This window comes from Oncorhynchus gorbuscha, linkage group LG07 (genome assembly GCF_021184085.1).
Source record: "Oncorhynchus gorbuscha isolate QuinsamMale2020 ecotype Even-year linkage group LG07, OgorEven_v1.0, whole genome shotgun sequence".
In the NCBI taxonomy this organism is placed as follows: Eukaryota; Metazoa; Chordata; class Actinopteri; order Salmoniformes; family Salmonidae; genus Oncorhynchus; species Oncorhynchus gorbuscha.
The window spans coordinates 65070158-65086303 of NC_060179.1; positions in this window are offsets into that span (position 1 = coordinate 65070158).

Sequence of the window (16146 nt, forward strand, 5' to 3'; positions counted from 1 at the left end):
GCAGTGTTGTGGCTTATTTCACATTCTATGTTGTCTGTCACTACAGGAGCTTTTTCAGTGGGAAAATACTTATGAGTCAGTTCACGTTTTATTTACCCAATTTAAGATTTACACGCATAAGGAGCCTGAGGCGACTTGTTAGACACTGGTATTCACACAAAGCAGTGATAGAGATGCTCCTCTCCAAAAAGTCCACACAGTTAAGCATACAAAGACAGCTGATCTGTTTTTCCCCCAAGTTAATGTCATGTGCACATGTACAATGAAATGCCTTTTTGCAAGCTCTGAACCCAACAATGCAGTAATCAATAACATAATACTAAAAAAACAGTGCATTTGGAAAGTATTCAGTATCCTTGACTTTTCCCACATTTTGTTACGTTATAGCCTTTTTTTAAATGGATTAAATAGCTTTTGTTCCCCTCAATCTACATACAATACCCCATAATGACAAAGCAAAAACAGTTTTTAGTTTTTTTTGCCAGCTACAAATTTGGAGCACCTGTATTTGCGGAGTTTCTCCCATTCTTCTCTGAAGATCCTCTCAAGCTCTCAGAATGGATGGGGAGCATCGCTGCATAGCTATTTTCAGGTCTCTCCAAAGGTTTTCGATCGTGTTCAAGTACAGGCTCTTGCTGTATCACTCAAGGACATTGAGACTTGTCACAAAACCACTCCACCACTGTCTTGGCTGTGCTTAGGGTTGTTGTCCTGTTGGAAGGTGAACCTTCACCCCATTCTGAGGCCCTGAGAGCTCTGGAGCAGGTTTTCTTCAAGGATCTCTCAGTACTTGGCTCCGTTCATATTTTCCTCAATCCTGACTAGTTTCCCAGTCCCTGCCTCTCAGAAATATCCCCAAAGCATGGCATGATGCTTCCACCAACATGCTTCACCGTAGGGATGATGCTAGGTTTCCTCCAGATGTGACGCTTGGCATTCAGACAAAAGAGTCCAATCTTGGTTTCCCATGGTCAGAGTCCTTTAGATTATTTTTGTTGAACTCCAAGTGGGCTGTCATGCCTTTCACTGAGGAGTGGCTTCCATCTGGCCACTCTACCATAAAGGCCTGATTGGTAGAGTGCTGCAGAGATGGTTGTCCTTCTGGAAGGTTCTCATCTCCACAGAGGAACTCTGGAGCTCTGTCAGAGTGACCATCGGCTTCTTGGTCACCTCCCTGACCAAGGTGGCCAGCTCTAGGAATAGAGTCTTGGTTGTTCAAACCTTGTTAACATTTAAGAATGATGGAGGCCAGTGTGTTCTTGGGGACCTTCAATGCTGCTGAAATGTTTTGGTACACCTCAGATCTGTGCCTCGACACAGTCCTGTCTCGGAGCTCTATGGACAATTCCTTCGACTTCATGGCTTGGTTTTTGTTCTGACATGCACTGTCAACTGTGGGACCTTTATATAGACAGAGAGGTGTGTGCCTTTCTAAATCATGTCCAATCAATTGCATTTACCACAGGTGGAATCCAATCAAGTTGTAGAAACATGTCAAGAATGATCAATAAAAACAGGATGCACTTGAGCTCAATTTCGAGTCATCGCAATGGGTCTTTCTAAAAACCTGTTTTTACTTTGTCAGTATTGTGTTTAGATTGCTGAAATGTTCAAAAATCATTTTAGAATAAGGCTGTAAGGTAACAAAATGTGGAAAAAGAGAAGGGGCCTGAATACTTTCCAAATGCACTGTAAGGTAGATAAATAACATAAGAAAAAAGAACAGGAGAAAGCAAGCATACTATATACAGGGTCAGTCAGTTCCAGTACCATGTTTACAATGTGCAGGGATACTGGAGTGATAGAGGTAGATACAGTATGTAAGGTGACTAGGCATCAGAGTATATGACAAATAGAGTAGCAGCGGCATGTATGTGAGTGCGTTTGTGTAGAGTCTGGAAGTCGGAAGTTTACATACACCTTAGCCAAATACATTTAAACTCAGTATTTCGCAATTCCTGTCATTTAATCTGAGTAAACATTCCCTGTCTTTGTTCAGTTAGGATCACCAATTTATTTTAAAAATGTAAAATGTCAGAATAATAGTAGAGAGAATGATTTATTTCAGCTTTTATTACTTTCATCACATTCCCAGTGGGTTAGAAGTTTACATACACTCAATTAGTATTTGGTAGCATTGCCTTTAATTGTTTAACTTGGGTCAAACGTTTCAGGTTACCTTCCACAATAAGTTGGGTGGAATTTGGCTTGTTCCTCCTGACAGAGCTGGTGTAACTGAGTCAGGTTTGTCGGCCTCCTTGCTCGCACACGCATTTTCAGTTCTGCCCACAAATTTTCTATTGGATTGAGGTCAGGGCTTTGTGATGGCCACTCCACTACCTTGACTTGTTGACCTTAAGCAATTTTGCCACAACTTTGGAAGTATGCTTTAGGTCATTGTCCATTTGGAAGACACATTTACGATCAAGCTTTAACTTGCTGACTGATGTCTTGAGATGTTGCTTCAATATATCCACATAATTTTCTTCCCTCATGATGCCATCTATTTTGTGAAGTGCACCAGTCCCTCCTGCAGCAAAGCACCCCCACAACATGATGCTGCCACCCCCGTGCTTCATGGTTGGGATGATGTTCTTTGACTTGCAAGCCCCCCCTTTTTCCTCCAAACATAATGATGGTCATTATGGCCAAACAGTTATTTTTTTGTTTCATCAGACCAGAGGATATTTCTCCAAAAAGTACAATCTTTGTCCCCATGTGCAGTTGCAAACCGTAGGTTTTGGAGCAGTGGCTTCTTCCTTGCTGAGTGGCCTTTCAGGTTATGTCGATATAGGACTCATTTTTGCTGTGGATATAGATCATTTTGTACCTGTTTCCTCCAGGATTTTCACAAGGTCCTTTGCTGTTGTTCTGGGATAGATTTGCACTTTTCGCACCAGAACGCGTCTCCTTCCTGAGCGGTATGACGGCTGCGTGGTCCCATGGTATTTATACCTGCTTACTATTGTTTGTACAGATGAACGTGGTACCTTCAGGCATTTGGAAATTGCTGCCAAGGATGAACCAAACTTGTGGAGGTCTACATTTTTTTTCTGAGATCTTGGCTGATTTCTTTTGATTTTCCCATGATGTAAAGCAAAGAGGCACTGAGTTTGAAGGTAGGCCTTGAAATACATCCACAGGCACACCTCCAATTGACTCAAATTATGTCAATTAGCCTAGCAGAAGCTTCTAAAGCCATGACATCATTTTCTAAAATTTTCCAAGCTGTTTAAAAGCACAGTCAACTTAGTGTATGTAAACTTCTGACCCACTGTAATTGTGATAAGGTGAAATATAAATGAAATAATCTGTCTGTAAACAATTGTTGGAAAAATTACTTGTGTCATGCACAAAGTAGATGTCCTAACCGACTTGAAATTTGTGGAGTGGTTGAAAAACAAGTTTTAATGACTCCAACCTCGGTGTATGTAAACTTGTAAACTTCCGACTTCAACTGTATATGCATATTATGCATATTATGTGTGTTTGACCAAATTATGAAGTGAGTGTTTGTGTATTTGTAGCAGCTACTCTTTCTTCCTGGGGTCCAGCATAATTAAGGCATATATACACATTCAAAACAGATTTCACAACACACCAAGTGTGTGCCCTCTGGCCCCTACTCCACTACCACATATCTACAGCACAAAATCCATGTGTACGTGTGTGTGTGTATACTGTGTATGTTATCGTGTGTATATGCATGTGTCTGTTCCTGTGTTTGTGTTGCTTCACAGTCCCCGTCGTAACATAAGGTGCATTTTTATCTGTTATTAAAATCTAATTTTACTGCTTCCATGAGTTACTTGATGTGGAATAGAGTTCCATCTAGTCATGGCTCGATGTGGTACTGTGCGCCTCCCATAGTCTTTTCTGGACTTGGGGACTGTGAAGTGACATCTTGTGGGGTATGCATGGGTGTTTTGGCTGTGTGCCAGTAGCTAAAACAGACAGCGCGGTGCATTCAACATAAGTACTGTAGTGATGAAGTCAATCTGTCCTCTACTTTGAGCCAGGAGAGATTGACATGCATACATGATGTGCTGGGTTGTCAGCACCACCCTTTATAGCCTACCCTCACCACCTGGGGACGGCCCGTCAGGAAGTTAAGGATCCAGTTGCAGAGGGATGTGCTCAGTCCCAGGGTCCTAAGCTTAGTGGTGAGTTTGGAGAATACAATGGTGTTGAACTCTGAGCTGTAGTCAATGAAAAGCATTCTCACATAGATATTCCTCTTGACTTGGTGGATGAGGGCAGTGTGGAGCACAGTTGAGATTGCGTTGTCAATGGATCTGTGTGCAAACTGGAGTAGGTCTGGGATGATGGAGTTGATGTGTGCCATAACCAGCCTTTCAAAACACTTCATGATTACAGATGTGAGTGCTACAGGGCGGTAGTCATTGTGGCATGATGCCTTAAGAGTTCTTGGGTAAAGGAATGATGGTGGGAGAGCGAGATCATCCAGTCCTCTGGATCCGTGACGGCCCTCACACCCGGCATGATGTCTCAGCCTCCAGTATTTATGCTGCAGTAGTTTATGTATCGGGGGGCTAGGGTCAGTTTGTTATATCTGTCCTATTCGGTGTCCTGTGTGAATCTAAGTGTACGTTCTCTAATTCTCTCCTTCTCTCTCTTTCTTTCTCTCTCTCGGAGGACCTGAGCCCTAGGACCATGCCCCAGGACTACCTGACATGATGACTCCTTGCTGTCCCCAGTCCACCTGACCGTGCTGCTGCTCCAGTTTCAACTGTTCTGCCTTATTATTATTCGACCATGCTGGTCATTTATGAACATTTGAACATCTTGGCCATGTTCTGTTATAATCTCCACCCGGCACAGCCAGAAGAGGACTGGCCACCCCACATAGCCTGGTTCCTCTCTAGGTTTCTTCCTAGGTTTTGGCCTTTCTAGGGAGTTTTTCCTAGCCACCGTGCTTCTACTCCTGCATTGCTTGCTGTTTGGGGTTTTAGGCTGGGTTTCTGTACAGCACTTTGAGATATCAGCTGATGTACGAAGGGCTATATAAATACATTTGATTTGATATTGTCAGAGCGTGCGTAAAATGCATTAAGTTAGTCTGGTAGAGAGATATCGTTGAGAAGATCACGACTGGGTATTCCTTTATAATCCATAATAGACTGCAGCCCCTGCCACATGCGGCAGGTGTCGGAACCTGATTCCACCTTAATCCTGTATTGTTCCTTGGCTCGTTAGATGGCTCTGTTTTCTTACCAAATCAACCTCATACTGTACAATGCACTCCATACCAATACAGCTATTCTAGTTCATCTATCCTTACAGGATGTCATTATTAATGATATGTATAGTTGTTAGTTTAAGGAATAAGTTGAATGTATTGTGTTGGCTCTGCCAGACAGATACAGTAGGGTACAGATGATTCATTCCAGAGAATTGTCACGCTTACTTTTCCTTGCTGACAAGGAAAAATACGAGGCACCTAAATCAAATCAAAATCAAATCAAATCAAATTTTATTTGTCACATACACATGGTTAGCAGATGTTAATGCGAGTGTAGCGAAATGCTTGTGCTTCTAGTTCCGACAATGCAGTGACACAGTCAGATTGGGATTGGGTTCATTAGCATTGTACTTTCCATATTTAGCAACTATGATTTAGGTCTAAATGTCATCCATTAGGCTGATTGGAGGGCACAGAATAAGTGCGACAAAAGGCCTACATGAAGCCTATTGCATAAATCACAATTTCTACTTTTGGATCATAGCAATGGATTGGATTATATAACATTCATTTTTAATGTAAGTAAGTATTAACTAGAAGAATATTGCTGAATTCAAGTGCATAGGCTACTGTTAGATTTGGATGCAGTCTGTTGCTATTGAAATGACTGAACGTTTAGTAAGAAGTGAACTCATTCCCTGTGTGATCCCATGGCGTGATTGAACCCATGAGTTGTTCAACTGTGGCAACGTCAATCAGCCCCAGTCACACAATGGCTGCTTTGTGGCAGTGGAGTGCCCAGAACTATCCTGCTGAGAGAGTATGGCATAATATGAGTGTACTTATTAGGAAGAGGAGGTAGCAGGAGTTTATACAGAGAGAGTATGGCATAATTACAATGGTGTTCAAGACTGAAGCTGCATGGGTCTTGGTGACAATGACAACATGATTGTGTTAATAAATACAGTATCAAACCAAATTAAACATATTTTCTCCACAACATAAGAAGTGAATACAGTTGTATTTCTTTGAATGAAAGGCATAAACTCAGGGAAGCTGAATGTCAATAGGATTGAATGCACACAAACTAGAAGAGTTAGATAGGCTACTGATAATGAGACTCACCTGCCTTTTTTGCTATATAGGGAATTAAAATCTTCCTGCATCCCTGTCTGTGTTGTTTGCACCTCCTTGCCGGTCCAAATACAATATCGAAATATTGATTATGTTTTTGACAGAGGCGCACGTCAACAGAAAGACACATCAATCGCATCAATCGTATTCAGTTGGTAAGAGACAGACATTCAGTCAATACTAGGAATAGGTTGTCTACCATATAAACTACAATCTATCCCTTTTTCAGGACCTTTCAAAGATAATTCGTAAAAATCCAAATAACTTCACAGATCTTCATTGTAAAGGGTTTAAACACTGTTTCCCAGTTATGAAAACTTAGGACACTAAAGAGGCCTTTCTACGGACTCTGAAAAACACCAAAAGAAAGATGCCCAGGGTCCCTGCTCATCTGTGTGAACGTGCCTTGGGCATGCTGCAAGGAGATATTAGGACTGCAGATGTGGCCAGGGCAATAAATTGCAATAAACGTAATGTGAGATGCCTAAGACAGCGCTACAGGGAGACAGGGCGTACAGCTGATCATCCTCGTAGTGGCAGACCACGTGTAACAACACCTGCACAGGATCTGTACATCCGAACATCACACCTGCGGCACAGGTACAGAATGGCAACAACAACTGCCTGAGTTACATCAGGAACGCACAATCCCTCCATCAGTGCTCAGACTGTCCGCAATAGGCTGAGAGAGACTGGACTGAGGGCTTGTAGGCCTGTTGTAATGCAGGTCCTCACCAGACATCACCGGCAACCACCTCGCCTATGGGCACAAACCCACCGTCGCTGGACCAGACAGGACTGGCTAAAAGATGTTCTTCACTGGCGAGTCGCGGTTTTGTCTCACCAGGGGTGATGGTCGGATTCGCGTTTGTTGTCAAAGGAATGAGCATTACACTGAGGCCTGTACTCTGGAGCGAGATCGAGGTGGAGGGTCCATCATGGTGTCACAGCATCATCAGACTGAGCTTGTTGTCATTGCAGGCAATCTCAATGCTGTGTGTTACAGGGAAGACATCCTCCTCCCTCATGTGGTACCCTTCCTGCAGGCTCATCCTGACATGACCCTCCAGCATAACAATGCCACCAGCCATACTGCTTGTTCAGTGTGTAATTTCCTGCGAGGCAGGAATGTCGGTATTCTGCCATGGCCAGTGAAGAGCCCAGATTTGAATCCCATTGAGCACGTCTGGGACCTGTTGGATCGAAGGGTGAGGGCTAGGGCCATTCCCCCCAAAAATGTCTGGGAACTTGCAGGTGGCTTGGTGGAAGAGTGGGGTAACATCTCACAGCAAGAATTGGCAAATCTGTTGCAGTCCATGAGGAGGAGATGCACTGCAGTACTTAATGCAGCTGTTGGCCACACCAGATACTCACTGTTACTTTTGATTTTGACAACCCCCTTTGTTCAGGGACACATTATTCCATTTCTGTTAGTCACATGTCTGTGGAACTTGTGCAGTTCATGTCTCAGTTGTTGAATCTTGTTATGATCATACAAATATTTACTCATGTTAAGTTTGCTGAAAATAAACGCAGTTGACAGTGAGAGGACGTTTCTTTTTTTGCTGAGTTCATGTGTTATCCCAGCAGAAAAGAGAAATCGACAAAATAACATTTAGATTCAGAGCAACAACAAAAAATTAATAATTTATCTGAGCAAATCAGAAACCTTTCAATATATACATTCAAACAATACTTTAAAACCATTTAAATATAAATTGGAAGGTTGTTCAGGACTATGGCAGATGAAGGAACTCATCTATCTGTTTAGACTGTTAGAGTATTTATCTGGTCAATATGGCAGTGTATTATGTCTGTTTGTAATGTGATCGTATTATAAATTGTATTTTTATGTTTAAGGACTCTTGGAAGATTAGTCCAAATGAGGACCAAAAGAGATCACAATAATATAGAAATCAAAGCAGATAAAGCATCTGAGCGAGCGAAACAGAGCACCTCTGTCTTTGTACATGTAGACCATGTATCTGATGCTGTCTGGACCAAACGAGTCTGTCGTGCTATTCCTGGCCAGACACCATCAGTCACATGGGTTACATCTCGCTCACTCAGATGCTTTCTCCGGTGATAGTGTTTTGTGCAGGATGTGTGACCTGTTGCCACAAGAAAAGGGCAGCCAGGGAAGAACAAACATCATTATAAATACAACCCACATTTATGTTGATTTATTTTCCCTTTTCTACTTTAACTATTTGCACATAATATGACATTTGAAATGTCTTCATCATTTTGGAACTTTTGTGATTGTAATATTTGCTGTTCATTTTTGTTATTGTTTATTTTACTTTTGTTTATTATCTATTTCACTTGCTTTGGCAATGTTAACATATGTTTCCCATGCCAATAAAGCCCTTCAATTGACATTGAAATTGAAATGAGTTTCAGCAGAGAGAAAGAGGTGATGCAAGAGGGCTCACGTTTGCCATAATCTGTCCAGAATAAGCCCAATGCGTTTCTATGGGCATAATCTGTCCAGAATAAGCCCAATGCGTTTCTATGGGCATAATCTGTCCAGAATAAGCCCAATGCGTTTCTATGGGCATAATCTGTCCAGAATAAGCCCAATGCGTTTCTATGGGCATAATCTGTCCAGAATAAGCCCAATGCGTTTCTATGGGCATAATCTGTCCAGAATAAGCCCAATGCGTTTCTATGGGCATAATATGCAGACCTAAGATTATTGCCTGCCTTCCAGCCTTTGGAGCGACCCCCATTGTTAGGGCGGAGACATAACCATCTCGTCATTATATACAGATCTCTGGTTTCAGCCTCTTGCGAATGGGTAAGGAAAGTTGGCGGGCGCACAGTGCACTGTTAGGATGCTGGCTTCCCCTAAAGTAAATTGATGTTTTGCCAAAATTATAGAATTACTCCTGTCTAAATAAAAACATTCACAATACTTTTTTAAACCTTTATTTAACTAGGCAAGTCAGTTAAGAACAAATTCTTATTTTCAATGACAGACTAGGAACAGTGAGTCAACTGCCTTGTCCAGGGGCAGAACGACAGATTTGTACATTGTCAGCTCACAGATTTGAACTTGCAACCTTTCAGTTACTAGCCCAATGCTTTAACCACTAGGCTACCCCACCACCCAAACTTCACCAGAGAGCATGACTTAGCCACAGAGGATCATTAGCTCATTTTTTTTTAAAGATAGCTGTGGATTGTTACAAATCATAGGTGCCTTAGGCCTATGCCTATTTGGGAATCCCACAGCGCAACAAGAAGGGGAGGGGTGTGTGGCGTAGATATGGCGTGTCCAGTGGCAATTTTAGCATGTAAATCTTGGTGGGGCAAACTCAAAAATAATGTTTTAGATGCATGCCAGCAAAACCACTACACTACACAACACTAAACAATACATGAATTGGACTCTAATGGTGACAAATGGTGCCCACAGAGTGTTAGGGCCTAGTGACAAATGGTGCCCACAAACTGTTAGGGCCTACATAAAGCTGTCCCAACAGCAGAGTCCCAACACATTACCACTGTTACACCTGGCTATCATCAGAGCCCTGTATGGCAGCGAAACAGTTCATTCAGCCTCATTTACTGCCTTTATAAAAAACATAGCTGATATGGCTGAATTGCCTAACCAAATGTGGTTTGTACTGACAATTGAGATGTACAAACTATAGCATAAGGGGACGACGAGCGGATAAGAGGCTATCCATAATTTTGATTAAGACATTAATGAGCGAGCGACGACGGACGTAGTCAATATAACTATTTTTTGTTCAGCAGCTTTGAAATGTACAGAGACGGAAGGCAGAACATGTGCCATTCTTACAGTATTCTCCCTGTACACCAAGTCAGAACCATAGGATGAGTAAATGGAGCATATAAGCAAACAATGAAAGCTCTTACAATATGCGATGATGACATTTCTCTAAAACAGGCTATAGGCTACACGTGCACCACCAAGTCAGAAGCGTAGTCTAAATTATGCGGGGGAAGAGGGACCAAATTATTAGGGTGAGGAACATGGGCTATTAACATTTACATTTACATTTAAGTCATTTAGCAGACGCTCTTATTAACCGCTTACTATACAACATACACTTAGTATTACTTTCTTAGCAACAGTATACATATCTCCCTGGCATATTACAGAATTTATGCAGCAGCATACAAGACATTTTTGGACTCACCTTGCTGTGTTGTGCTCACTTGAACAGGAAGGTGGCGAGGCAGTCCTTGGTGGGCAAATTTTGTCATCAAACTTTGTCATTCCCTGGATTTATTGTGCTTTCAAGACAACTGGGAACAACTGGGAACAAGATCGAATCATGACATTAGTGATCTTCAGGTCGGAGCTCTTGAAAAAGCCAGAGTTCCCAACTTGGAATTCTGAGCTGGATGACCGTTCAAAACATATTTTGCCAGTTGGAGCTCGAGTTCCCAGTTGTCTTTAACTCACTGGAGTCTAAGATTTCCCAGTTCCGATTTTCCAGTTGTTTTGAAAGCAGGAGAATTCATGCTTGGTTGACAGCATGGCCAATGTTGAATGTTTATCCTTTTAAGCTAGGAAAAGAGACCCTTAAATCCAGACTTGGACCACACATCCACTCCACTGAATAGCAGGCTAGTGATTGCTTTGCAATGCTTGCAGTTAGCCACTGATTCCTTCCAAACCATGAATTGTTAAAATTGCAATTTCCAACATGTTGTGTAATGTTTATGTCCAATAGCCGATGAGCACCAATACCTTTTATCTATAACTTCTCTTCATAATTGTTCTTCATATGACAAGGATTGAAACGGATTTGCCTGTTGATTGTCGACTTGGTTCATGATGATAACTGCTAGCTTGCTAGCTAAGATTTTAAAAGTACGATGTTGACATGATCAGATTTTGCAGTGACGTAGTGTCCCCATGAGTGACAGAACACTGAGGCATTCATGGCACAACTAGAGGACATTACCAACCCCTCCGCTCCATATATTCTACTGTCTTGCCCCACCACCACAGAAAGCACTGAGCTAGGCAAGAAACTCCTGCATTTTGGAGCTGCCTTACTCAAGAAAGCAAAAAAGAGACCTATGTTTGTATGCGGCTTTATTAACTCAATTTTTTTTAACAGTGTTTGCAAACTGATATGTGACAGGTATTAATGCTAAAATAACATACAAAACAGGCACAGGAGGGGCTCAAAAACAGAGCCCCACCTACCCTGAATGAAGGCTCGCCACTGGGCGTCTTCTCCAGAATGCATGCACTCTGCTGTCCAGAATGCGCTCAGCTGTCTCCTGCCAATTCTTTCCCATTCATTTCATTGTGTGAATTGTTGCCCTTTGATGTAAAAGATGTATCGTTAATCACTTTTCATTTGGTTACATACATTTCTGTTAATGCATATATTAATTAGGCTACAGTCATTTACTGTTCTCATTCTCGGAGTGGAAACATTGTTTGCAGAGCTCACAACCGTTAAGAGCTTTGTCAATCTTTCATTGTCTTTTTTTTGGAGTCCTCGGTGAGCAACGATCATGTGTCTGGGTTCTCTGACCTGATAACGCCGAGGGAGCGAGCGTGCCTAAGCACACTTAGAAGTAGCCCTACCTGGCCTGCTGCATGCAAACGTAGGAAAGTGCCCATTTGGCGATGCCTGATATCTTATTGTCTTAACTCACCACGTCCACCAGTAATCTGTATTTTTTTCTTTACCTCACACAACGTAAACAAAGTCTGTTTTTTAAACATCCATTGCAAATGATAGTTCCTCAGTACTAGAAAAATATTTCCAACACTCCCGGCCTCGATAATCACCAAGCCTCGGTGTGAAAGATGATGATCCCATATATTCAGTGGAGACGTCATTAAAAAAAAACATATGTCTGTCCCGAGATCACTGGCGTGGGAAACTCTGAGGGCCCCGAATAGTCTAGTTTATACAATGTTGCAAGTTCGCTTGCAATAGTTCACGTCAAGACAGATAGAAAGGGAGGCAGACAGGCGGAGTCGAGTGTTGAATGTGTTTGAAAGAACCAGAATTTTGATCAGAATATTTTGTACGTTTTTTTCTGTCTGCTTTAGGCTTATGTATTTTACTTAGTTGAAGATGGAAGTTATAGGCCTACTGCTGCATTGGCCTATAGGCTATCTCTGAGTTCTATCACTCAATCAATCAATCAATAAAATGTATTTAGCTAATTGTTATGGATGTATCCAAATAAATGTCACTAGAAAACAACTTAAATAAATGCACATGCGGCTACTTTGCTGTTATTCTGGTTGCACTTTTTGACATGACTGTAAGTTAGCTGTAGTTGGTGAGCTAGCAAGCAAAGGATAGGAACGTTGGCAGTATGGTAATGGAACATTTAGAACAAACTACTGTAAGTTAGCTGTAGTTGGCGAGCTAGCAAGCAAAGGATAAGAACGTTGCCAGTATGGTAATGAGACATTTAGAACAAAATGACTGAACGACAGTATGGTAATGGTACATTTAGAACATCCATCGTAGTTGGTGACAGACAAAAAAGACTGGAACATTTAGAACAAACGTCTGGTCGCGAGCTAGCCATAGATACAGAACAAAAAGACTGAACGACTTGGTATGGTAATGGGACCAAAATGACTAGATACAGGTCCATAGAAAAAGACTGAACGACTTGGTCGCGTCCATAGATACAGACAAAAAGACTGAACGACTTGGTCGCGTCCATAGATACAGACAAAAAGACTGAACGACTGGGTCGCGTCCATCGATACAGACAAAAAGACTGAACGACTGGGTCGCGTCATTAGATGCAGAACAAAAAGACTGAACGACTGGGTCGCGTCCATAGATGCAGAACAAAAAGACTGAACGACTGGTTGGCATCATTAGATGAAGCAAAAAGACTGAACGACTGGGTCACGTCCATAGATACAGAACAAAAAGACTGAACGACTGGGTCGCGTCCATAGATGCAGAACAAAAAGACTGAACGACTGGGTCGCGTCATTAGATACAGAACAAAAAGACTGAACGACTGGGTCGCGTCATTAGATACAGAACAAAAAGACTGAACTACTGGGTCGCGTCATTAGATACAGAACAAAAAGACTGAACGACTGGGTCGCGTCATTAGATACAGAACAAAAAGACTGAACGACTGGGTCGCGTCATTAGATACAGAACAAAAGGACTGAACGACTGGGTCGCGTCATTAGATACAGAACAAAAAGACTGAACCACTGGGTCGCGTCATTAGATACAGAACAAAAAGACTGAACCACTGGGTCGCGTCATTAGATACAGAACAAAAGGACTGAACGACTGGGTCGCGTCTCTAGCAACCCTAGATGTGTGTCGGGACTATATCTTGTGGAAGGATAAATGGTATGAATAAATGAATCCAAATAACGTTTTTAATGAAAATATGTCAATCATTATTTGAATATGTTGGTAACCCCGTTGTCTAAAAGTGATAATGCCCTCTAAGCCGGTCTCAGGCCTAACAACACCCTGCCAAAATATCCTCCAAACACTGGCTTCTCGGGCATTATCACTTAAATGGACCACAGTGTATCGGTGTCCATATGACAGAGGCTGGTGTTCTAGCCGTAGCTGTTTTTTTCCTTCACACTTTACTTCAGATCTGTATGGTTAACCACGTGACAGTGATTTTGAGATATGAAAATGTTATTATTGAAATGAAAATGTTCCACAAAAATGCACCTATGACAACGACCATAACTTTCACCCAGATCGTAGGATAAATTGTAAACTTCCCCAAACAAGACACTCCAAAAGCTGCCTATGATATGCACACATAGGAGGTCCTGTGGAAAAAAACGTGCCCCCAAAGGGCCATCCAACTATTTCGTTCTGACACCGGCCCTGTTATCTGTGCATGAGTCTCTGAGTCGGCGCTGCTGGTATTAGTATCTACTGCTCCCTAGCGACAAGTAGAGTGTGACATTGAGTACACTGATACAACACTCACAGCATTCAGACATTCGGTGCATCGATTCGATGTACCTTTCACTAGGTTGTATTCGAACGAAGGAGCTAAAACTGTTCGTTGTGTTGAATCTTCGAAATGATAAGTAAGAACGCCATAAATTATGTTATTGAAATTAAACATATGCTTAGGCTACACAATTTGAAAGACAATGAAGAGTTAAATTATGTTTCAACTGGCTCACTTTGTGATGTCTGCTTGTTGAGTAGGCTAGTCTAGGCAAACGTTACGTAACTGATATCGAAAAAAGCTACACTTGAAATACTCGAATGATGAAACACTTGAAGCCTAAAAGCACTAGGGTAGCCTATTAAATCATATATAAACGATGACTGTATTAATTGATTTAGTAAAATGCCTAATTTCCCTTATTTCATATTCCTCTTCTCCAAGCTGCCACGGTGACAGATAGGAGAGACAGGCAGGGTTGGGGAGTAACATATTATAAAGGATTACAGAAAAACGGTAACTGTAATCCGTTACATTACCAGCAAAAATACTGTAATCAGATTACCGATACTATTGAAAAACTAGATGACTACTTCGACGATTACTTTTAAATCGATTTGGTGGTGGTGGGGGGGCTCAGTCATGGTCTGGGGCGGTGTGTCACAGCATCATCGGACTGAGCTTGTTGTCATTGCAGGCAATCTTAACGCTGTGCATTACAGGGAAGACATCCTCCTCCCTCATGTGGTTCCCTTCCTGCAAGCTCATCCTGACCCTCTATTATGACAATGCCACCAGCCATACTGCTCGTTCTGTGCGTGATTTCCTGCTAGGCAGGAATGTCAGTGTTCTGCCATGGCCGGCGAAGAGCCTGGATCTCAATCCCATTGAGCACGTCTTGGACCTGTTGGATCGGAGGGTGAGGGCTAGGGCCATTCCCCCCCAGAAATGTCCTGGAACTTGCAAGTGCCTTGGTGGAAGAGTGGGGTAACATCTCACAGCAAGAACTGACAAATCTGGTGCAGTCCATGAGGAGGAGATGCACTGCAATACCTAATGCAGCTAGCTGAATATATTTTATATTTTATATTCTTCAAAGTAGCCCCCTTTTGCCTTAATGAAAGCTTTGCACACTCTTGGCAAAGCATGCCATTCAGTCTTCTATGACAACAAAATCATAAACAACAGAGTAGGGCTGGCTAATAAGTCCTTATTTTTGGGGTTATGCCCAGGTAAAACAATTTGGCTAATCTATACTTATACATATGTCCAAGTCCTAGTCTTGAAGATCAAGGGGTATAACATTTATTGTAATGACTGGAATTCTGATAGACTTTTGTTTTTAATGTAAATATATAATTTAATCATATTATTATATGTAGTAGAAAGCGATGGGTTAGAAGAAGCCTACATAACCAACCCATAAACTACATTTTAACATCCATATATGACCAGCTATGTAAACTTTAACATTGATTTATCCTGCAAATGTCTTTCAATTGGTAACATACATTTTTTGTCTTCTTCTAATGCCTCTTAAGGGAGAAGTCATCTGTCTTGTTTTGCACACTTTGTAGAAAATAATCAAATGCAGTACTACAGGATATTTCTTAACGTAGCTCTTTATTAGCTATAACTGGCATGTTCACCTATCAAACTGCCTGTGACCTAACCATTTGGGTGGTCTTAACCAATCATAGCACAGTATGATATGGCGGTAAAATGCATCCAATTACAATTCAGTATGTTTACACATATGAATATTACACCATCTAAAAGTAATGGAATGTAATCAGATTCCGTTACTGAGTTTGGGTAATCCAAAAGTTACATTACTGATTACAATTTGTGAAAGGTAACTAGTAACTGTAACAGATTACATTTAG